General features: G+C 38.5%; 1 pseudogene; it reads left to right on the forward strand.

Moving 5' to 3' along the window:
- The window catches only part of LOC130708335 (serine palmitoyltransferase 1-like), a 55218-nt pseudogene that overhangs the window by 12913 nt on the left and 16782 nt on the right, over positions 1-25523 (forward strand).

Consider the following 25523-nt stretch of genomic DNA (forward strand, 5'->3'; position numbering starts at 1 on the left):
GCATGCGGACTTCTTAGTTGCTGCATGCAGACTTCTTAGTTGCAGCGTGCATGCGTGATCTAGTTCCCCACCAGGGATCAAACCCAGGCCCCCTGCATCGCGAACGCAGAGTCTTACCCACTGGACCACCGGGGACGTCCTAGTAACATGTATTTTTAAACCACTTAACTGTAAGATTGTTGCTTGCTCTGCCTCTTCATACCTTTGATCTTGATCTTCTTATGTTTCCTCCCTGTGTGTCTCATTCCAGGTACTTTATTTAGCAGCTTCTTTCTTAAGTGAGTTTTAGAGCTAAAGCAGCGGTGTGCCAGTAATCTAGGCGCCGTGGACTTCTAGCTCACTTCTTTATCTGAGTAGTGCGGGGCGACCTATTAAGAGTAGAGCTGATGACCGAGTGTCTGACTTTTAATATGCTACTGTCTAATTCTACTTCTTAAGAATAAAAAGAGAGAGAGGAGGCTAGAGTGCAAACAGAGTAGAATGGCAACACTTGGGTGTCCTGTCGCCTTCCCTCTTCTGGACAGCTGATAATGTGTGTCCTGTAACAAGAATGACTGCTGAAGTATACCAGTCTTGTCTCTTTCCCCAGCCCTCCAAGCCATAACATTGTGGTGAATGGAAAAGAATGTATAAACTTTGCCTCATTCAATTTTCTTGGACTGTTGGATAACCCTAGGCTCAAGGTAAGTAGCACATATGCTGAAGTGGACAGATAACATGACTGACATAAGCATCTGGACATAAAATAAGAGACAAATGCAGAATATCAGAAAGGGCTGTGTAAGTACTTACTCTTGACTCTTTAGTGACAGAGCTGTAACCTAGTTTTCAACAAAGGGAGGCAAGGGTGTCCTAATGTGGCTTCGTGTTGGGTGACAACCAGAGAACTACATGAACCAGACCCAGGTAATAGTTGGAGACGTATCTAGGAAATTGCTTCATCTCCTGTTGGGATTGTGGGCCAGTAAACATTTTTTGAGGAAAGACCTATGCCCACAAATGCCAGAAAGTGCGAATGCATTGAGTTAACCAGGTTTTAATGATCAAGCTAATATAACTTTTCCATGTTTTAAGTCGTATACCTAAGTCTTCCCATCCCTCTTTTCTTTATATCCTGTTAGAATGGTCTTAGTACTAAGAAAGGGAAAGCCAGGGTACTGGGGAGCTATGTGGGTTAAAGAATAGGAAATGTCATTTTTAAACTGTCGAAGATATATTATTACAGTCTAATTTTTTTTTTTTACTTTCACGAAGGCGGCAGCTTTGGCATCTCTAAAGAAGTGTGGTGTGGGAACTTGTGGACCTAGAGGATTTTAGGGCACATTTGGTATGTTTTCTGTCATATTTTTCAGACTCCTGCTTTCAAGAATTAAGATTCAGTTTGATTTCAGAACTCCTTGGAAAAGGTATCCTTAATGAGTTGTGGTAATAAGCTGGCGAACTTTCTAGATTTTGTGTTTGAGATCATTGGTAGGAGCTGCACTGGTCTGGGGCTGACTGTCCCTGTGGAGAAGAGCCATAGGTACCTAAGGCACACTGTCTCAGTAGGGCGGAGCCCGAGCTCTTGCTGCATTTGCCCCAGGAGACAGTGGTGTGAGGAAACTGTTTCTGCCGGGCATGACAGTTGTAAGGGGAGGCGTCCGGCTGTGAGTGGCTCTGCTCTTGGTAGTCGTGCAGGAGCCCAGATTCTCCCTGTCTCGTTGCTCTAGGCCTGAGGGCACCATCTTTGTCTGTGTGGCCGAAGCCAGGTGATGAGTATGGGGGAGCAGGCGTGCAGGGCATGGGTACCTGTTCAGGTGGGCGGGTGGGGTTGCTCATCATTCTGCCCACATTCTGTTGGTGAGAACATAACCCAGGTCACGTCTCCCAGCAGAGGGGCTGGAAAGTTGCTCTAGCTGGGCGGCCACCACGTGCCGGGAGGAAAGTGAGAACGGATTTGGGGGATGGGGCAGGTCATACACTGTGTAGCCCTTTTCTTTCTGGAATGAAGACAAAGGATCATTGATTTCCTTGTGTGTGAATGACCTGGAGATGGGCTAACTACATATTAGGATGAGAGTGTGATTTCAAACACTATGAACTCCCTAAATCAGAGTCATCAAAGAAGACCCTGGAATTTTATGGTGGTTTTTTATTAAACGTATATTGTTCTTTGCTTCTGAAAATTTCAAAAATGTTGTTAAATAATTTTCCAAATGAGTGTATTACTGGAAATAACATTCTGGTTTACAAAATGTCAGAGGGTAGGGACAATGGGGCCAGGGAAGTCTCTTTTGTCTTCTCTACTTATTTTCATTTCTGGGTCTTTGTTGTTTTCACTTTAACAGTTAAGATGTTTTTATTTAAGGGAGCACCTTTCTTTATCCCTTAGCTAATTTAGTGGTTAAATTATTTTTATTGGAAACAGATGATGGGAGTTGGTGTCCAAGAATCCTACAGCTGGAAAGGATCTTTAAAATCTTGTATTCCAGCATCCCAGCTAGTCAGAAGAATAGAAAGCTCAGAGAGGTTAAGTGACTTCCTCATGGTCACATAGCTAATTAATTTCAGCCCTAAAACTAGAAAATAAGTATTCTGATTTGCAATATTAATGGCAAGCTCAAAGACTTAAAAGAGCTCAGATCAGAGGCTCCCTCTTTCCTCTAGCCTAGTGCAAACATGATTTGTTTGCCTGCTTTTTATTGGTAGGGTATTATTTCCTTCATAAGAATTAGAAAACCAGAAAAGGCATTTTTTTTACAGGGTTGTTTGTTGTAATCTGATCAACAAGGCTTTCTTTCCATGATCTGCTTGCGGGGTAAAGAAATTTTTTCTTGAAAGCCTCTCTTTCTAGTAGATTTTATTTGCATGTGTGGCCTTGGCTCTTGCTCGGGAGTTAAATCTGAGAAGACCGATAAGAGATTTATTGCTAAATTTAGTGGAAAAAAAGTTTCAAATCTTCAAGACCAGTTTTCCCAGAGCTATGGAAATATGTTGTTTTAATTGCCCAGTCAATTTTTCATTTGGGTCACCTGAAATACGTGTAATAGGATGCTGTGTGCCTCTAAACTTGGGGAGGGGGGTCGTTAAATTAATGATTTAAAAATTTTTTAAGTTAAATATAGTTGACATACAATATTATGTTAGTTTCAGGTATACTATATAGTGATTTGACATGCATGCATTATGAAATGATCACCATGGTAAGTCTAGTAACTGTCTGTCCCCAAAGTTATTACAATATTTTTGGCCATATTCCTTATGCTGTATGTTACATCACCATTGCTTATTTATTTTATAACTGGAGCTTTGTACCTCTTAATCCCCTACACCTAATTTTCCCCACCCCTGATCCCCTTTCCCTCTGGCAACCACCCCTTTGTTCTGTGTTTCTATGAGTCTGTTTTCATTTTGTTTTATTTTGTTTGTTTTGTTGTTTAGATTCCACATATTAGTGAGATCATATGCTATTTGTCTTTCTCTGTCCAACTTATTTCACTTTTCATAAAACCCTCTTGATCCATCCTAAATTAATTTTCTTGATTGAATAATTCAATCCATGATATAAACCTCAAAGATTTAAAGAGATAGTGAAGTCTTCTCCCCACTGCCATTCCACCCCCAAAAAAGCCAGCTGCTATCAGTAGTTTCTTGTTCATTCTTCCAGGCTTTTTTCAGTGTGTGCAAACCACTTCCATACATTTTCCCCCCCGTTTTACAAAAATGGTAGCATACCACATACATGTGGTGTGCTGTTCAAGTGCGTTTTAAATTTAAATTGGATTTCATCTTTCAAGTGTCTGAATAGGCCACCAGAGTCAATATAATGAACACATAATTGTGTATTAGCTACTCTGAACTACTTATTGGTCACTGTGTCATCCTTATCCTAATGTAGTAGAAGGTTCAAACAGACTGTGGTATCTGGACAAAGGTTGAAGGTTAATTGGCAGTGTGATGGTTTTGTAATAAGACACCAAACCTACAGCTTGGAGTAATGTGTATTGTTTTTTGAGTACATTGTCCTTCCTGTAAACTTGTTTTGTTCCTTTTCAGCAGTTGCCCATGCTTGCTTATCATCTTTTTTCCTTTCTTTATGTGTATATCGTATGTATTTTTACTTGGTTTTCCAACAGGGTATTTTCTGTGTTTTTCCTTATTCTGGAACTAATCACTTAAATTACTGTAGTTGTGTTAAATTACCTTGAAATTTCAGTGTTAGATAAGTTCAAGAAGCTACTTGAGGTCAGCTAAGGCTATATTTTAAATCTCTAAAATACCCTTGGGACTTCCCTGGTGGCACAGTGGTTAAGAATCCGCCTGCCAATGCAGGGGACACAGGTTCGAGCCCTGGTCCAGGAAGATCCCACATGCCACGGAGCAACTAAGCCTGTGTGCCATGACTACTGAAGCCCGTGCACCACAACTACTGAAGCCCGCGTGCCTAGAGCCTGTGCTCTGCAACAAAGAGTAGCCCCCACTCGCCACAACTAGAGAAAGCCTGCGCACAGCAACGAAGACCCAACACAGCCAAAAATAAATAAATAAATTTATTTTAAAAATAAAAAAAATAAAATACCCTCTATAATTCAATTATTCTGAATATTTAGGGTACGTTTGCCCTTTGTACTGAGCATTAAAGCAGAAGTGAACTTCCCTTTCCTCTCATTTTAGTAGCTTACATGTGAGGCTAGGGTCTCTTTCCCAGGCCCAACCAAAAGGTTGCTTTTGATTTTGGCTTTTTCTTTTCCTGGAAGTACTAATATCACTCAGGCATCTGTTTTCAGTGATGAAAATGCTCCCTCTTTTAGCTCTTTTCTCAACTTTTCAGATAGTGAATGAAAATCACTTATTGGAAAAGTAAATTTCCTTATTAAAACATTTTCTGTTTATTATTTCATAGTAACATAATAGATGATACTAGATGATTAACACAGAAAAAGAAAATTGACAGTTGAATTAAAATTCTTCTAGTTTCTTAGGCTAAATGTTCTCCTGCCTCCTGAAGGCCCAGCAGGTTCTTAAAATAGTCTTGTGAGGACTGTGTGGATCCGAAGTTTTCCACCTTCTCATCTTATTGTTTTAATGTGTAGTTTAGAATCAGTCAAGTGATTTTATCAGGTTGTGGAGCCTTCCTTTCCTCTAAGGCTAATGGGGCCCCTATGCACTTTGCTAGTTTCTCTTGTTGAACCTCTCTGATTGTTTTGTTTGTAATGCATTCAGATCTCATTTACATGTGGTTTATCCCTGTGCCTGGGATCTGCTTTGCATACATGATGCCTACTTGACTCTTTGGTCTTAAACTAAATCAAAAGACAATTAGTGGCAGAGTTTCATGGTGAGAGATAGTGGCATGTAATTGTGTTCTAGAGCCAATAGTAAACAATTGTTCATTTGTTTATTTTAAAAAATATTTTCTCTCTGTTGTAGGACCATGACTACATGTTTTAGTAGGAAGGGCATTTGGTCATAAAATTCCTAGATCTGCCACTTCTTCCTACCAGTCATGGAATTGTAGTTTTCGCAGTGTAGGCAGGGAATGATCTTAGTTGCACAACTTAGAACATTTTGGTAAGAATCACATAAGATACCGTATGTGAAAACATTCTGGAAAACATTCAGCACTGTTTTTAATGTTCTAATGAGTACATAGGTGATATTTGTACTTTTAAGAAAATTGTCCAAGTCTCAAAGGATTTAAAAAAAGTATGTAACACAAAAATATGGAGATTTTAAGAGAAAATATAGTTGGTTGTTTTTAAACTGTTCTAAAGTTGGGTATTTCATAGTCTTTCCTCTGAAAAACAATCAAGAAGGCCATAACACCTCCTTTTATTCTGATAAATAGGAACTTGAACAAGTGGCTTTAATATAAGATAGTCCTTAAATATCCAGGATTTGGATAACTTAATTAGCAGATAGCGTACCTTTTTTCCTTCTAAAAGATTACTTTTTTTTATTCTACAAATATTGAGTTAATTGAACAAACACCAGCATGTTGCTTTTTCGATGCCAGACATCGTTCTGAGTGTTTTATAAGCATTCTCTTGCGGTTCTCCTAACAATCCTTTGAGGCAGGTAGAACTGTTAACCATTTGACAGGGGAAGGACCTGAGAGGCACAGAGCAGTTTTGGGCCTGTCCATGGTTCACACCTGGCAATGAGGGAGCCCAGATCTGAACCCCCTGTGATGACTGCCATGGCCAGGCCTTGTGTTTGGTGTGGGGCATCCTGCCCTGGCCTTGCCTCCCATCTGTTACGTTCTGGTGAGGGAGCAGGTGCCAGAAAGGGCAGCAAGTGCTGAGAAGACACAGAGGCTTTCTGGTCACCTTCCTCCGTGGCCTCTTGCCTACCATATTGGTTCCTAACAGTGAATGAGAGAATGACGCATGCAAATCTGTGGCACTAATTGTTGAAATGGATCATACACACAGAAGATAGGCATCCAAAGTTAAAGAACATGCCCTGGTAGTTTTTCTGTTTGCTGCCTCCCGCGCCCTTGGGTTAAGAGTTTCTTCCTTGCAGAGTAGCTATCAGACATCAAAAGAAGTTATGCAACTGTCCGTGTTTACCTGTCACAAAACCTGCTTTGCAAGGCTGACATCAGCTAAAACCCAGTGTCTTTAGATAGGAGGAGGAAAGGCCCATCTTTTTTAAACTTTTGGGACTAGGCAAGAACCAGTAAGTCATTGATTTATTGTAGAGGGATTCTTCTTACCACTTTATGGCAATGACATAAAAATGGCTATGAGTATGTATAATGAGAATACTAACATAATTTTTATCAACTGGGTAGCTAACTCTAAAGCCCTAAAACAAAGCCAAGATTGTTTTACTGTTTTATTGCTAATCAATGAGGAGAGTCATTTAGAGCTACAGAATGATTTAAAATCCTTTTTTGTAGTTGGCAAAAACAGTTTGTCTGTATCCATAGCATGTTTTTTCCTTTTTAAAATGGAGATACTGAATGAGAGCAATTCACTGTGGCTTGGGTTGTCCATCTGCTAGCTAAATTGTTGAGATTTGGGATAGATAATTCCCAGTTCAGAGGCAGCATTGTAATTTGAAGGAGGCCTCCTATGGGGGACCTGGCCTCCTGTCTCATCAGAAGTGAGAGGCAGCAGAGTGGTGGGGACCTATCTGTGGGCAGGGTGCTCAGAGAGCACTAACAAAGAGGAAAGGAAGACATGCCTGAGACACGCCCGTGCTCAGCTGCATGGACGTAGCTGGTTCTCTGGTGCTTTGCTGCTTTCCTCGTTCTTGCCAGACTTTGCCTGCAACACTTCCCTGGCAGCATATCTCGTGGAAGGGCGGGCAGTCAGGAGCAGGATCAAGTCTTCAGACTTGGTGGTGTTGATGTCACAGATTTGATGCTTGAAGAGCTAAGCACTCTTTTGGTGCCATTTTGATCAACCGGGATGCATTCTTCTACACGTTACTGTGAAATCTCATATTTATTTAGTGTTGCTCTAATGAAAGTGTCACTTCTATAAAAACGACTACCTGATTGGTAATGGAAATCAAATGGTATTTCATGTGTTTTTTATGCAATAAGCTATGTTGGTATACATTTTAACTTATAAATGGGAAGAAGCATGCCTAGTTGTTTATCATTACTTGATGGGATAAATTGGAATGGGATAAATAGTTCATTTTCACAATTCTATATCATCCTTTAAGAAGTCTACAAGTGAAGTGGTCTTCAGTTTATTTTATTATTTGGATATTGCTGCTAAATTTTCTAATTCCTCACTATACCTCTCTTGCCATCAAACTGAGGTGTCGTTCGGACCCTCTGTGTCGTCTCATCTCTCACTCAGTAGCTGGCGCCCACCCCAGCAGCCTTTGGTTCACAATCGAGGGACCTCTGTGCCTTTAGTCAGAAGCCACTGTGAATGTGTTGTAGTTCTGAGTGTAGAAGGGCCCCAAGTGCTTCAGACCAGGGGAGTGAAGGCACAGCTTAGCCTTGTATCTGCCCTCTGGGCTCCGAGTTCTCCATTGACAGCTGCCAGATGCTTCTCTTAGCTGTCTCACTTTGTCAAGTGGCAGAAACCCTATATTTCTCTTTGATCCAGTGCTTATCAGAGTATTTTTATGTGATACTTACTAAATGTTTGATTAACAATTGAATGAGATTGTTGGACAGCCCTCATTTAACTACTTATTAGAATTTAGTCCTTTGTGAAGTTGTATCTTTTATAATTCTTAATTTTGTCTTTTACTAGTTAAAAAGCATCACAGTAAGATTAACTTGCCTCTGATAAATCAGTGAGTGGGTTTACAGATTTTAGACACTTTATTCAAATGTTCTAAAAAGTTGTTTATTCCTGTTGCTGAGCTGACCTTACTCACTTGTTCCTCCCTGGAAGTTGGTGGAAATCTCACACTTAACAGCTAACCAGGTCTCTGTTGGAAATATTTAGTCCACTCAGTGTCCAGCCTTGTATCCAGCTGGGTGAAGTTGTTTCTTTTGTATATCTCAGTCCTGCAGGTCTTTTCCCTCTCCCCCTTCTCACCAGGAATGTCTCTGGTAGGGAGGGGCATACTTGGAGGGAAGGCTGATGCTGAAGGGGTCTCCTGGAGCGAGGCTCCCAGCCACAGGTCCTCGACATCTGAGCCGGAGGGCTCTGCCGGGCCATCAGCCCTCTCCACCGCCCCTCACTGGGGAACGTCTGGGTCCCCCTGCCACTGCCTACACTTCTGAGTTCCCCTCAGTGGACATGCCGTGGCTCTGAAAGTCTGCCTTTACTCCTCAGAGTTCCTCGTTTCTCCCATGAAGCTCCAAGGCTGGAGGGGCCTGGCTGCATCCTTCCTGTATCAACTTCTGAGTTCTCTTTGCGCAGAGCATGTGGTAAAACTCTGATCTCGTTCTCCAGACTTGGGTCCTGCTGTAGTTAAAAGAGCTAAAGAAAGTTTAAAAAAATTTTCTCTGCCTCATTTTAAGACACTTGGAAGTTTTCTAGTTCACAGCCAGCTGGTACACTATTTATTTTAGACATCGCTGGTCCCTCCATCCCAGGGTGTGAAGCCTCATGGCTTAGCCTGGGAAGGTGAAAGGCTATATGGAACGATGATGTAAGAGAGAAAAAAAAATACCAGTTTAATAATTACAGTTTATCCCTATAATTACATCAACATTCTTCTTAAGCTGCTTCCATAAAAGGACCATATTTCTCTTTGTACTATACGTTTGAATTCACCAGTACACTTCAAAAGAAATTTAGACAGAAACTCAGTACTGCAGAGTGATGGCAGGTGCCACCACTAAGTGCTGACACAAACTGTTAGAGGAGTGACCACCACAACTGAAAAAGTTCCTGTCTCTTGATGCAGAGTATGTGGGGTTCTTTTTAACTTAACTACTTTTCTTTTTTCTTTCTTTTCCTTTTAAAAGCTGGTTGACAGTTGTCTTCATGCCTGGTTTGGTCACTTCTCCTAAAATGCAAAACGGCGTTAATAAGTTAATGTCGTACATTGGTAAAGTCTTGGCATTGTTGGTTGAGGGAAGTTAAAGCAGGCAAGGTCACTGGACCTTGAATTCTTATTGCTAGAGTGATATAAAAGCAAAACCTAGAGTCAGAGCTGTCCCAGTCACATATTTATAGACAAATGAGTAGCTGATTCAGCTCACAGAGTATAGAAACAGTTTTGGCCCAGAATTATCTTAGTAGATATTGTATGACTTGTAACTTCAGAACAATTACATTTTGACCACAAGGTGACAGTATTAATAGCTAAACTGCTTATGTTATTTTATTTATTCTTTAGTCAAAGAAAAAGAATTATGAGACAGTTTAACCATTTAACTTTGTACTCTTGAACTAGATGTGCACTTGGATTTGGAAGACCGCCTGGCAAAATTTATGAAGACAGAAGAAGCCATTATATACTCATATGGATTTGCCACCATAGCCAGTGCTATTCCTGCTTACTCTAAGAGAGGGGACATTGTGTTTGTGTAAGTAATCTTTACTGACATTTCTTATCAGAATTCCTTTGGAAATAATATTGGCCCTCCTAGAGAATTCCTTTGTTAGAGGTCATCTGCCTAAAATAATATTGATTTTTTTTTTTTTTCATTTTTAAAGAAATATATAGTCACCCGGCCAAGTAGTTCTGCAGAACTAGTGAGACCTCCACTGGAAGGATGCCTTAAGGTGTCGGTACTTTGTTATCTGCCATTATGATTTTATTTATTGATGTTGAGAAGACCAAACTTATGTAGGAGCGGACCAGCCCTCTGTTTTCCCTGTGCAGCTCTGTGACAGTGTGGTGTCCTTGTGAGTCCATGGTCGTAGCCCACATAGCCACTCATACTACCTGATAAAGTCACTCCACTTCTCAGTACCCTCGCTGCAACTCTTGGTCTCTGCTGATCTTGCTTCATGGCTTGTTAAGAATATAGAAGTCATGAGTTGCAGACTTCCTTAACTTTCCAGGAACAAATGACACACTTGCATACATGTGCACTAAATGTATGGTGTTGCTTTTTACTGTGGAGGGGAAGAGCAGAGAGGAGTAGAGTGAGGGCTGGCATAGCCCAGGCAGCTGGTTATACCCGTCAGGAGCACCTGCCACTAGCCCGAGCCTCTGTTATCTTTTGAGTGGACAATTAAATGACTCTCTTAATTTAGGTCTCAGAGTGACTTTTGTTTCCTCTTTTCCTTTTTGACACCATAGCCAGACACTCCATTTAAGAGCTTCCATTGTTCCTAAAATAAATATCCAAGTTCTTATTATGATCTTGTACATTCTAGACTACTGTTTTAGGCCCATTTTCTACCATTTCCCCTTAGGTGGTCATGCTGTGTAGCCTTACCAGCCTTATATGCTAGTTTCCCCTCAAGGCCTTTGCACGTGCTAAGACCCTAAGTCCCTACGCCTAGAACGTTGTTCCTCCTCTCATCTCCTACTTAATTCCTGCTCATCCTGCACATGTACCACCTCTGCAGGAAAGCCTTCCCCAAGCTCTCAGACCAGGTCAAGACCCCTTGCTGCATGTGGAGAAAATTTTACAGCCAGAGGAGTTTGGTATCCTTGTGAATCCATGACCACGCAGGCATTTACGTGCCTGTCAGAATCACTGTTTCTCAAGCCTCCCTTAACTTACATATGCAGGTGTGTGCGTGTGTGCTCATGGGCGCCCGCACCGTCTGCTCTTGGCTCAGCTTGCCTCACGCTCACTGTACTCTTTTACACCACTTTCAACGGTTCATACCAGCCCGTTGCCTAGGATAGCATGTGCCATTTAGTGGTGCTCAGTAAATACCTTCAGTAAGAGAATGAATGGAGGCTGGAGCGCAAAAGAGGGGTCCAAGTGACTGGACTTCAGAGCCCGGCTCACCTCAGTCCCTGTACCATCCTGCTGCTTCTCACTCACTGTCGGAGCACCTGTAGTGCAACAAGCTCAAGCACACGCTGCAGGGCTGGCTCTTCCTGGGGGTTTTCAGCACGCTTGTGTCCCATTCTTCCCCACAGCCCTGTGACAGTTACCTGGGAGCACTCCAGCACATGGCCTGGGCCTGAGTAGAATTGTTTCCCAATGTGACCATGAAAATGAATGTTTCTATTAATTTCTTGCACATAGTTTAAAAAATCAGTAATAATAAAGACTCATCACAAATTTGAGAGCCAGTGATTTAAACAGTGATTCTAGGTTTTTAATAAAGCATAGTTGCAGACAACTACAATACAGTGTCAGCCAATATCGCTTTATACAAGCCCCCACCATAAATTCCTTTTTGAGTTTAAAGTCCAGAAGAAGTTTACAGTTACAGTTGAACTTGTATGCTTCCTTTGTCAGATAATAAATACTATATTGTCCTTTTGGTTTTCACTGCTAGGAAACCTAGTCTAAACTCACTTTCAAATCTTATGCCTGGTGTCTTAGAACTTCAGTTTCTAATGAGTCATTAGACAACTTAATTATTCCCTTATACATAATTTTAAATATTCCACCTGAAATTCATTTGAAAGTAGGAACACTAGAGGTAAAAATGGTGTTTAGTAAATTATTTGACAAATTGTTTTTGATAAATTCATTAGGCATAGACAATATGTTCGATGTTTTATTTTCTTTCTTTTGTAGTAAACAGTGATAATGCTTTGCCAGTAGGTCTCAGAACAATGGTTGTTTATATACCTAAGTCTTTCCTTGTCACTCTGTCTGTATATTACTTTGTGTACCGTTTTCTAATGAAATGTTTTATATTGAGATAATTGTGGATTCACATACACTTGTAAGAAATAATACAGAGATTTTATGTGCCCTTTACCCAGTCTTCCCCAATGGTCACCTCTTGCAAAACTGTAATACAGTTTGAAAAGTGGGATGTTGACATTGATAAAGTCAAGATAATCCCTCTTGTTGCCACACCCATATCCCTTCTACCCTACCCACTCTTTAGCCCCTGGCAACCACTAATCTGTTCTCCATTTCTGTAATTTCATGATTTCAAGATTGTTGTACAGGGACTTCCCTGTTGGCGCAGTGGTTGTGAATCCGCCTGCCAATGCAGGGGACACGGGTTCGAGCCCTGGTCCGGGAAGATCCCACATGCCACGGAGCAACTAAGCCCGTGCGCCACAACTACTGAGCCTGCGCTCTATAGCCCGCGAGCCACAACTACTGAAGCCCGCATGCCTAGAGCCTGTGCTCTGCAACAAGAGAAGCCACCGCAATGAGAAGCCTGCGCACCGCAATGAAGAGTAGCCCCCGCTCGCCGCCAACTAGAGAAAGCCAGTGCACAGCAACAAAGACCCAACACAGCCAAAAATAAATAAATAGATTAAAAAAAAAATGTACAAATGTGAGTCATACAGTAGGTAAAACATTTGAGGATTGGCTTTTCTCATTCAGCATTAATTATTTGGAGATTCTCCAGGGTTGTTATGTGAATCACGAGTTTGTGCCTTTTGATTGCTGAGTCATATTCCATGGTATGGATACACCACAGTTTGTTGAACCATTCACCTATTAAGGATATCAGAGTTGTTTCTAGTTTGGGGCTATTACAAATAAAGGTGCTGTAAATATTCATGTATAGCTTTTTCTGTGAACATAAGTTTTCATTTCTTTGAGGTATATGCCAAGGAATGCAGTTGCTGGTCATAAAGTATTGTGCGTTAAGTTTTTTAAGAAATTGCCAAACTTTTCCAGAGTGGCTGTATTATTTTACATTTCCATGAACAGTGTATAAGTGATCTAGTTTCTCCAACATCCTCAGGAGCATTTGGTGTTGTCGCTTTTTTTTTTTTTTTTTAGCCATACTCATAGGTGTGTACAGATATCTCATTGTAGTTTTAGTCTATATTTCCCTGATGCTACCATACTTACTGTTTTTAGGCTTTGGTCTTGGCATCAGGGTAATACTTCATAAAGTCAATTTGAAAGTGTTCCCTCTTTTATTTTCTGGAGAAACTGTATAAAACTGTTGTTAATTCTTTAAATGTTTGGTAGAGTTCTCCAGTAAAAACAGCTGGACCTCGAGATTTTTTTTTTTTTTGGAAGTATTTTTACTATGAATTTAATTTCCTTAGTACTTGTAAGGCTATTCAAATATTGAGTGAGTTGAAGTAGTTTGTGTTTTTCAAGGAGTTGGTCCATTTCTTCTAAATCGTCAAATTTGTATGTGTAGCATTGTTTGTGATATTCCCGTACTATCCTTCTAATGTCTGCAGATCCCTGTTTCCTTCCTAACTGGTAATTTCTGTCTGCTCTCTTTTTTGTCATTTTTGCTAGAGATTTGTCAATTTTATTGATCTTTTCAAAGAATCAGCTCCTTGTTTCATAGATTTTTCTACGTTGTATTTTTGTTTTCATTTCTACTGATTTCTGGTATTATTTCCTGCCTTCTGCTCATTTGCAGTTTAGTTTGCTCTTTCTAGGTTCTTGAGGTGAGAACTTCAATTACTGATTTGAGACTTTTCCTCATTTCTAATGTATTAGTGCTATGAATTTCCCTGTCATCACTGCTATAGTTGTGTTGCACAAATTTTGATGCGTTTATTTTCATTTTCGTTTAGTTCATTTTTGTGTTTTATTTCTCTTTGACCCATGAGTTATGTAGAAGTGTGTTGTTTAGTTTCCAAGCATTTGGAAATTTTTAATTTGTTACAGTTTGTTTTATGGCTCATGATGTGGTCTATCTTGGAATATGTTCCATAGTCACTTAAGAAAGAATATTCTGGCAAATACAGAGAAAAGGCCACGTGAGGACACCAGTGAGAAGGTATCACTCCATGATAGGACACATGTGATTAATTTCCTTCTTTATACATTTCTGTTTTTCATATAATAGTATTCAATGATCAAATGTTACACTGATCATTATTTTTTAAAAGTCACTGGTATGCAAATTAAAAACCAGAAAAAACATACAAATTGTTCATTTGCCACTTCTATCCTTTAATCCAGTAAGAGAGAGTGCTAGTTTTGCATGTCAACTTCCTAAGGTATACTTATATAAAAGTTTTAGTGAGACAAAAAGCAATTTACATATGAAACTTTATTTACCTTTTGAGAGAAATTTTTTTTTTTGTCATTATCATTAAATAGAAAAAAAATATTCTGCTGAATGGAGTGTTCTATAAACGACAATTAGATCTTCCTAGTTGATGGTGTTATTGAGTTCTATATCCTTGCTGATTTTCTGTTTGGTAGTTCTGTCAGTTGTTGTAATTTGTCAGTTTCTTCTTTCACTTTTATCAGTTTTTGTGTCTTATCTTTTGTAGCTCTGTTATTTGGTGCATATTTAGGATAAGTTTTCCTGGTTAATTGAGTCTTTTTATCATTATATAACATCCTTCTCTGTCTCTGGTAATTTTCTTTGTTCCAAAGTCTACTTTATCAGATATTAACATAGGCACTCTGCTTTCCCTTTTGAATGTTTGCATGTGTTTATTGTATGTAATATATATGTATACCCTTACTACCTATATTATTGTATATAACATACATACATATATATAGCATATAACTATATATATATATATATATATATATATATATATATATAACTACATGTGCGCCCTCAGTGCGCCCTACACACACACTTTCCCTTACTACCCATCTCATTACATTTGAAGTGAATTTCTTATAGGCAGCATGTTTAATCCACTCTGCCACTCTGTCTTTAAATTGTATATTTTAGCCATTTACATTTAATGTAATTATTGATATATGGGATCTTAACCTCCCAATTTTTATTTTTTGTTTCTTATTTGTTCTCTCTGTTTTTTGTTTTCTTTTTTCTTTTTCCTGCCTTTCTCAGGGTTAATTGAATGAGTTTTGGAGTTCCATTTTTATTTATCTTATTTATTTTATTTATTTGTTTTCAAGTGTTTCCCTTTGTATAGTTTTTTAGTCATTGCTGTAAGTATGATGTTGTATGTACGCATAAGTTATCACATTCTACTGGTGTTATTTTACCAGTTCAGTTATAGAATCCTTTATCTTCTTTTACATCCCCTTACTCTCCTTATTTATAATACAGTCGTTTTAAGTATTTCCTGTAAACACTTTGAGAACCACATCAGATAGTGTTATAATTTTTACTTTAACCATCCACAATGACTTAGAAAACTCAAGAGGGGAAGAAAAGCCTAGTGTGTTTGTTCATACTTTTTACAGTATTCTTTCTTCCTTCCTGATAATCTAAGATTCTTTTATTTATTTATTTTTTCTATGTGGAGAGCTTTCTCTAGCCATTCCTCTAGGGGAAGTCAGCTTGGGACAGAGTCTCTTAGTTTTTTTTTCAACTGAGAATGTCTTCTCCCCCTCATTCCTAAAGGATATTTTTGCTAGTTTTGGATTCTTGGTTGCCAGGTCTTTTTTTTTCAGCATTTGAAATACATTGGGACACTTTTTTCTGGTGTTCATGGTTTCTGATGAGAAATCTACTGTCACTCAAATTGCTTTTCTCTTACATGTAAGGTGTCATTTTTCTTGTGCTGATTTCAAGATTTTTTTCTTTGTCATTAGTTTTCAGAAGTTTGACTATAATTGAATTGGCATTTATTTGTTTGGGTTTACCTGCAAGAATTTTGCTCAGCTTCTTTAATCTATAGTTTTACGCCTCTTCTTTAATCTATAGGTTTTCAGCCATTATTTCTTTAAGTACCTTTTTAGTCCCACCCTCATTCTGTTCTTTAGAACTCTACAGACTTGAATGTTGCATATTTTACTGTAGTCTCACAGGTCCCTGAGACTGTTCTTTCCTTTCTAGTCTACTTTCTCTCTGCGATATACATTGACTTGATTTCTACTGTTACATCTTTCAGCTCACTGATTCTTTCCTCTCTCCATTCTGCTGCTGAATTCATCCACTATGCTTTTTCTTTTGACTATTTTGCTTTTTAGTTCTAATATCCCCACAGGATTCTTCTTTGTATCTTCCTTTTCTCTGCTGCAGCTTCCTGTTTTTTCATTTGTTTCAAGCATGTTCATAATTACTCATGAAACATTTTTATCATAATGGTTTTAAAGTCATTATCAGATCATCCTGACAACTCTGTCATCTTAGTACTGGCATTTGTTAATTGTTTTTTTTCTTTTTTTTTCATTGTTTGATATTTTCTGGTTATTGGTATGACAAGTGAAACATGAACAGTTTCATATTATGCTGTTATAGTTTATGCTTTATTTAAACTTTCTGTTTGAATTGGCTTTCTCTGACAGTCTTCCAACAAGGGCAGGGGGGCACTGCTGCCTCATTACTGTCAGGTGGAAGTACAAGTCCAGGGTCCCCACGGGGCCTCCACTGACACTGAGGTGGGGTTATTTTCATTTCTTCTGGTTGTTGGTGAGAGTCCTACTCTTGTCTGAGCCTCCCCTAACACAGCCTAAGCATAGGCAGGGGAGAGTGTCTCTCCCTGCAGGAGATTGGAAGTTAGGTCTCTCCACATGGTCTTCACTAACACCACAGTGGGAGCCACTTGTTACTACCCAACAGAGATACAAGTTCTGGCTCCCTTCTCTGACAGCTCCCACAGGGGTATTGGGGAGCCTTGTTATGGCCTCGTGAAGGCTAGAGTCTGGGTCCCCCTCTCAGCCTTTGCTAGTGTGGAGGGGACAGGCCCAGGTTTTTCTGTGGTTTGGCTGCAGTAGAGACCTTTGCTGGGCTGCCCCCTTTCCTGTCCCTTTGGCTACAGAGAGCAGACTTTTGTCAGAGCTTTTCTGTCTCGCCTGTTGGCATTTCCAGTTTGCCAGCTGCATCAGTTCCAAGTTAGGAAATTCCAGGAACTTGTTTCATGTCATTTCTCAGATCCCTCGCTGGTCTGCCTTTTCTCTCCATTTTTCAGCATCATCTTATGTTTGTCTTATACATGATGTCCAGGATTTTTGGTTATACCCAGTGAGAAAAATAGGGAAAATATGTCTATTTTCTCAGAAGTAGAAGTGTTGCATGTACTTTTAAATAATACACTTAACTTAAGAAATATATCCTGCCCCCCATTAACTCAATTTAGGAGATCTTACTGAAGAGTAATCTGCATGACTCAGAGTTCTCCCCTGGGTTATGTAGAGTCAGTAACCCAGTATTCCTTTTGATGGCAAAGTAATGGCAGAGTGGTGGCCTGTCAAATCAGAGATGCCACTGATGGTGAGATGCACCAATATTTCATTTATTTTTCAGAAAGAGAAAAGTACTTTGAATAAACTAATATGCCATCTATATAGTAAGATGCATGCTGATTTCTCAGAGGTCAAAATATGGCAAGAGTTTGCTTCGTAGAACAGAATCAGTATGGTAGTTATGTGGAAAGGTTTGCAGAGTGAAGTGCAAACAATAATATATTAATGTTCAAACATGTTTTATTTATTTGCCATGTTCAGTTTAACAAGTGGGATGTTGGTCAACTTACAAAAGCAAGCATTCCTTTTCTGAGAATGTTGACAAGACCCTTTAAACCCCAATTTGGTGGGTCTTTCTTCCTTGCAGAGATAAAGCTGCCTGCTTTGCTATTCAGAAGGGATTACAGGCATCACGTAGTGACATTAAGCTATTTAACCATAATGATATGGATGACCTGCAGAGACTATTGAAAGAACAAGAGATTGAAGATCAAAAGGTATGATTCTTTTGAAGAAAATTACACAGTTCTTTTGTACTTTCTAACCAGCTAAATTATAAATGAAATGGTAATTTGTCATGAAAACTTGCCTGTGGATCACATGTGGACATTAAATAAGGGTGTTTCTGCTTATTAAATGTACCTCAGATTAGAGAGTCAAGCCTGATAGTAATTGCCTCATCATTGCCATAATTATATATGGCAAATTTGGGGGAAGGTTATCTAGGCAGCTTTCTAAAAGAGAGAGAGAAAAACAGCATGCATTTTGGGGGTGGAGGGATGTACACTCAACTCTACAGAAGTAACAACAGAACTCATTAGGGCATTAACAAGATGTATCTAGTGAATTCAAAATAGGCTTATTCATATCAGAATAAATCATGTATCGATTCACCAGAAGAAACCATGGCGGCAGATCTTAATTAATGAATTTATGAACAAAGTGAAGACTCTTTCTCCCTACCCCAACCTCATCCCAGATCTCTGAGCAGCTGCTCCCTGTGGGAAGCAGCTGCCTCACGCATGGTTTCCTTCTACGTTGCAACCTATTTACACTTCTTCTCGAGCACCTGTGTAGTCCCTTGGGACAGGGAGGGAATTAGGCAGGTGGAACTTGCTCCTTGTTGTTCTGATAGAGAGTGGAACAGAGGAAACGTGTTCAAAGCATCAGTGTTAGAATTAGCATTTATTTGCCCCTGACAACATGAACAGAGAAGGTAGTTCTGTGGTCTGTGGTTCTGCAGCAGGAACCACTGTGTGTGAAGTGTACTGGGAACCTGGTCACCACATCCTTTGTCTCAAACACCACTTTCAAGTGGACTTTCCCAGTGTAACTCATCCGTTACTAGAGTAACTGATAAAAATGCTCATCACATCCTTAATTTTGTGTTAATTTCCATTTTCCCAGATATTTGAATTATTCCTTTTGGATTCTGTCATCTTTGTTTAGGTGATAGCCTAAGAGCAGCACTTCATGATTATACACATTCGTGTGGTGAATACGCATAGACTTCTGCTATTTTATGCTAGGTGTGCTACAGACAGTGTTTTATAAGTATACAATTTAGAAGAATGTATAGGGAAAATCTTAAAATTGAGACCGTTCCACCAATGAATTCTTTCTACAGATTGTAAAAAGATGTCCCTTTTCTGATTCAGTAATAGAATGCTACCGTATTGAAAAACACTGCCTTAGAAAGTGTGACCAATGAACCAGTCTGCTGTAGAGTTATTTCGCCAAGTTAGCATTGTACAAATTTGGAAGACAACATATTCAAGTTCTGTGTGTGTGTTGTATAAGATTTATAATCTGTGGAACTTTTTTTTTAATGAATAACAAGAAATAAAGTTATCTTAAAATTTATTTCCATTTTATAGTTTTTACCTTTTTACTAATTAATTTATACCACATATTCCTGCCAAGAGTAGGCTTTCTAAATTACTTTACATTTTGGTTTTTAGAAATAATTCTTTTTTAATTTTGTTTTCACAAAAATAATAAATGTTAAATTTTTAAATATTTTGTACTTAGATGCTTATATTTCCTTTGAAAGTAAGTTAAATAATCTGAGTTTGGATCAAACTCTTTTTGTCAGTTTCCCAACTAATGGAGTTCATATGTTTTTTCATTCCTTTTCTTATAGAGTTCTCTTATCCCATATTAATCCTTCTTAAAAAAAAAAAGATAATAAGTAAAAACAGCAGTTCATAGAGGAAATGCAGATAACTGAGCAAATAGAAAATAGTCTGACCTCACTAACAGTTACAGAAATTAGGGTAAGAGTTTTTGCCTGTCCAATTAGGGAAAACTTTTTATGGTAATAATCAGTGCCACACTGATGTACAGGGGGCCTTCCAAAAACTCTGAGGAGAGCTTCAGTTGGCACAGCCTTTCTAGAGGGTAAATGGGCAGGTACATTCTGGGATTCTTAAATATCTATACCCTCTGGAGTGCTATCTTTAGAAGAGAATCAGAAATGGTGTCAGAGATCGAAGGGTATTCACGTGATGTAAAAAAACAAAATGAAGGAAACAACCTAAATCCAGCACTGTGGGAACAGTTAAATAATTTACGGTGTATCTACAAGGTGGAATATTAAATCTCCATTAAAATCATGGTTTAAATAATATTAAATAATGTGAGAATGTTCACAACATAATATTTTAAAAACTCAGGTCCTAGAACGATTGCAGTAAAATCCTGATTTGAACAAGGTAATTTACAAAGATATGTATTTACAAGAAAAAGTTACCAGTGTGTGGTGTAACGAGCTCATTTGTTAAATTCTTTTTTGTACTTTTCCATTTCCCAAGAATATTCCAAAAATAAAATATTCCTTCATTGAGTATTTTAAGATCATAAGAAAGATACTTTGTGTTTTAAAGGCAGGGAGAGGCGGGATGCCCCCAGGTCCTCAGCTGTGACCTCCCAGCAGACCCGCAGCCTCAGGTTTGACTTAGGGACGGAGTGAAGATGACCAAGAATGGTGTAAACTTTCGCATGCTTCAGCCGACACTTTTTTCAGTATTACATACAGCTGCGGGTTCTAAAATACCCCTTAAAGAATAGCTCTGATATTTGAGTTTCTAGTTGTTCATTAGAAGCTTAGAGGCAAGAAACCTTTGAGTAGAAAGGTGGCGGCAAACTCTGTGGAATTTTTTCAGTGCAGCATACCTGAAACATCTACAGATTCAGCAGTGGGAGTGGTTTATTAGTGATTTGACGTCAGTGGGGTGTGGGAAGGTGTGTGTTACTTGAAAGAGTCCCTCCACTGCACCACCTCCGAACATGACTGGGTGAGGTCATAGTCCAGTTTTACTTGAACCAGTAGTGAGGAGGAAGGAAGGAGAAGGGTTTCATCTGTTTTTTGGTAAGTAAGGGAGGTCAGGGTTTGTCTGTTTTTAAACTTTTTATTAGGAACATTTCTGGCACATTCAAAGGAAACAGTAGTATAGTGAAGCCCCCTGTACCCTTCTCCCGGCTTTGTTTTCAATATTCTGCCACTCTTGTATCATCTGAACCTTCACCTAACTCCCCACTCAGTCTCTGTGATGATGATGATTATCATCATCATCATTAGAGTTCTTTTTATTTTAGGTAAAATTTACATTGAAATACATTAGTCCTAGTTATACAGTTTTGACCAGTGGTTATACCCGTGTAGCGCAGGTATCATGGCCCCCATCATGACATAAAATGCCCCCATCTCCCCCAGAAAGTTCCCTTGGGTCCCTTCCCAGTCATTCTGGGCTTGGAGGGTTTTGTTTGTGTTTTAGTATTCTCAGTGTCTAAACAGTTTGTGTTTGTGTGTGAGGCCTCCTAGTTGACTGTGTGACCTGAAAACATGTCTGAGAGAAGAAAGCACTGTTTTTCATCTCAAAATAACAGGATCGCAAACCTTGAGCTTGAAATTAATATAGTCTATCTATTTGTTGATTTATCTTGGTGAATAAATCTTGTAGGGTGAAAGTGCTAGAGAGCACATAACAGATTTTGTATTTGGAGTTACTGAAATTTAAAACATCTATTTTTTTTTCTTTTAAAGAATCCTCGCAAGGCTCGTGTAACTCGACGTTTCATTGTAGTCGAGGGGTTATATATGAATACTGGAACTATTTGCCCTCTTCCAGAATTGGTGAGCAACTATGTTTATTTATTATTTTAGTATTCAGACTATTTGGCAGTTAGGCCTTTTGTTTATGACCATTTTTAATGTATAATGTCTTCATTGCTTTGCTTACTATGTATCATAAGCACATTCTGATCATACTAGAGAAGTAGATTAACATTAAATGCCAACCCTGACCTTTAAAGAGTAATCAAGACTGAGTTTTATAAAACCAACTTTATGGAGGTATAGTTGACATGTAATAAAATATACTCACTTTAAGAGTACAGTTTGATAAGTTTTGACAGATGTATACTCCCCTATCACCATCACCACAGTCAAGATATAGAACATTTCTGTCACTCCAGAAGTCCCTCATGCCCCTTTGTAATCAGTACCCCATTCCTGGCCGCAAGCCACCGTTGATCTGCTTTCTGTTCCTGTAGTTTTGCTTTTTGTAGAATTTCATATAAATGAAATCATATAATATGTATTTTGTAAAACTCAGCTTTTTAAAAGGGGATACAATACACTGTCTTTAGAAACCATGACTATTGAGATTTTTTTTTTTTTAGGTGAAATTCACATAACATAAAACTAGCCATTTTAGAATGTCGAGTTCAGTGGCATTTAGTACGTGCACAGTGTTGTGCACTCATCAACTAGCTAGTTGTAAAACCTTTTTGTCACTCCCAAAGAAGACCCAGTACCCATTAAGCAATCACTCCGCATTTTTCCTTGCCCCTAGCCCCCACCAGTCTGCTTTCTGTCTATATGGATTTACCTATTCTGGATATTTCTGATAAATGGAATCATATAATATATGACTATGGCTTCACTCACTTAGAATGTTTTCATTGTTTATCCAATTTGTGGCATCATTTATCAGTACTTCATTCCTTTTTTCTTCTTTTTTTAAAAATTTATTTATTTTTGGCTGCGTTGGGTCTTCGTTGCTGTGCGCGGGCTTTCTCTAGTTTTGGCAAGCAGGGGCTACTCTTCGCTTCATTCCTTTTTAAAGCTAAGTAATATTCCATTGTGTGGGTATATCACATTTTGGTTTTTTTGTTAACAGATATTTGGATTGCTTCACCTTTTGGCATTTGTGAATAGTGCTGCTGTGAACATTCATGTACAAGTATTTGTTTGAATCCCTGTTTTCAACTCTTTCATGTATGTGCCTAGCAATGTAATTGCTGGATCATGTGGTAATTCTATTTTTAACTTATTGAGGAACTGCCATACTGTTTTCCACAGTGGCTTGTACCATTTTACATTCCCACCAGCAATGGAGGAGGGTTTCAGTTTCTCCACATCCTTACCAATGTATACTTTTTTTTTTTTTTTAATTTTTGCCATTCTAGTAGGTGTGAAGTATATTTGCATTTCTGATTTGCATTTCTTGAATGACTAATGATGTTGAGCCACTTTTCTTGTGTTGGCCATTTGTATATCTTTGGAGAAATGCCTCTAGAAGTCCTTTGCCCATTTTTAAACTGGGGTGTCTTTTTGTAAAGTTCTTTATGTATTCTGGGTACTAGACCCTTAATCAGGTATGTGATTTGCAAATATTTTCTCTCATTCTATAGGTTGTCTTTTCATTTCTTTGATAGTGTCCTTTGATGCACAAAAGTTTTTAATTTTGGCAAAGTCCAATTTATCTAGTTTTTTGTTGTTGCTTGTGCTTTTAGTGTCATATCTAAGAAATACTTTGCCAAATCCAGGGTATGAAGATACACCCCTATGTTTTCTTCTGAGGTTTTTATAGTTTTAGCTCTTATTTTAGGTCCTTGATCCATTTTGACTTAATTTTTGTATATTCTGTGAGAGAGGGATTCAACTTCATTCTTTTGCATGTGGTTATCCATTTGTCCCTTTACCATTTGTTGAAGAAACTATTGTTTTCCCATTGAATGGTCTTGGCACCCTTGTTGAAATCAGTTGACTGTAGGTATATGGGTTTATTTCTGGACTCTCAGTTCTATTCCATTTGTCTATATGTCTAGCCTTATGCCAGTACCATGCTTAATTACTTAATTCATGTAGCTTTGTGGTAAACTTTGAAATCAAGACGTGAGTTCTCCATTTTTGTTCTTTTTCAAGATTGTTTTGGTTATTTGGCGTCCCTTGAAATTCCATTTGAATGTTAGGATCAGCTTTTCCATTTCTGTAAAAAATGGCATTGAGATTTTTTATAGGGATTGTAGTGAATATTTAGATTGCTCTGGGAAGTATTGCCATCTTAATGATACTGAGTCTTCTCATTGATGAACATGGAATGTATTTCCATTTATTTCAGTTTTCTTCAATTTCTTTCAGTATTGTTTGTGGCTTTTACTGTAAAGTCTGGTACCTCTTTGGTTAAATTTATTCCTAAGTATTGTATTCTTTTTGATGCTAAGTATTTTATTCTTTTTGATGCTATTATAGATGGAATTGTTTTCTTAATTTCCTTTTTGGATTGTTCACTACTAATTATAGAAATACAGATGACTTTTGTGTATTGATCTTGCATCATTCAACTTTTGCTGAACTTGTTTATTAGCTGAAACAGTATTTTTGTGGATCTTATTCTGTATATAAGATCATGTCATCTGTGAATAGAGCTAGTTTTGCTTCTTCCTTTCCAAGGATGGATGCTTTTCTTTTTTTTTTCTTGCCTGATTGCTCTGGCTAGAACTTCCAGTACAGTGTTGACTAGAAGTGACAAGAGTGAGTGTCCTTCCTGCTCTTTAAAGGGAAAGCTTTCAGGCCATCACCATTGAGTGTGATTTTAGCTGTGGGTTTTCCATAAATGCCCTTTATCAAGTTGAGGAAGTTCCCTCCTATTTCTTATTTGTTGAATGCTTCTCTCATGAGAGGTTTGGGGTTTGTCAGATGCTTTTTCTGCATCAGTTGAGTTAATCATGTGGTTATCCTTCATTCTATTAGTATGGTGTATTACACTGATTTTCCTGTAATAAACCACCATTGCATTTGACCATTAAAATCTGAATCTCTGAGTCCATCAATTGAATAGGGATTCAAAATAAAGGTTTCATATCTTATTTTTTAAGTTTTTCACTATTTCTTGAGGAAATCTAGATACATCCTAAATGTCAATAAAAGAGATTTGTTTTCCTCTCCTTCCTCTTGTGAGTGTCAAAGACTGATAGAATAATGTAGGGGAGAGATAGTCGGCCACAAGATGTTAGAACTGTATGTTACAGGGGTACAATAATAAATCAGTACTGATGGGCAAATATACAGCCAGTGAAACAAAATGTAAAGTGTAGGAACAGATCAAGTACCTAAAGTACTGAGTATGTAAAATTACAGTATACAAATTAGGGTTTGACAAAAGGATTCCTGTTTTGTTTTACCTGTCTGTTTGTGTTCCAGTACTGTGATAATATTATTAAATATTTTCTAAAACATGGTTTTTAGAGACTATCTCACTCATATAATACCTCTTATTAATGGATGGGAAAGAATTAGTATTGAAAAGATGTAATTCTCCCCAAATTAGTTTGTTCATTGTTAATGAAAATTCAGGTAAAAGCCCAGTGAGGACCCCTCTCCCAATTTGATGTTGATTCACAAGATTAGCCTGTAAAATCTTTTTTTTTTTTTTTTTTTTAATGAAAGCTTCTTTCTTTCTTTATTTATTTATTTATTTTTGGCTGTGTTGGTTCTTCGTTTCTGTGCGAGGGCTTTCTCTAGTTGTGGCAAGCGGGGACCACTCTTCATCGCGGTGTGCGGGCCTCTCAGTGTCGCGGCCTCTCTTGTTGCGGAGCACAGGCTCCAGACGCGCAGGCTCAGTAGTTGTGGCTCACGGGCCCAGTTGCTCCGCGGTATTTGGGATCTTCCCAACTCAGAGCT

This window comes from Balaenoptera acutorostrata, chromosome 6 (genome assembly GCF_949987535.1).
Source record: "Balaenoptera acutorostrata chromosome 6, mBalAcu1.1, whole genome shotgun sequence".
NCBI lineage: Eukaryota > Metazoa > Chordata > Mammalia > Artiodactyla > Balaenopteridae > Balaenoptera > Balaenoptera acutorostrata.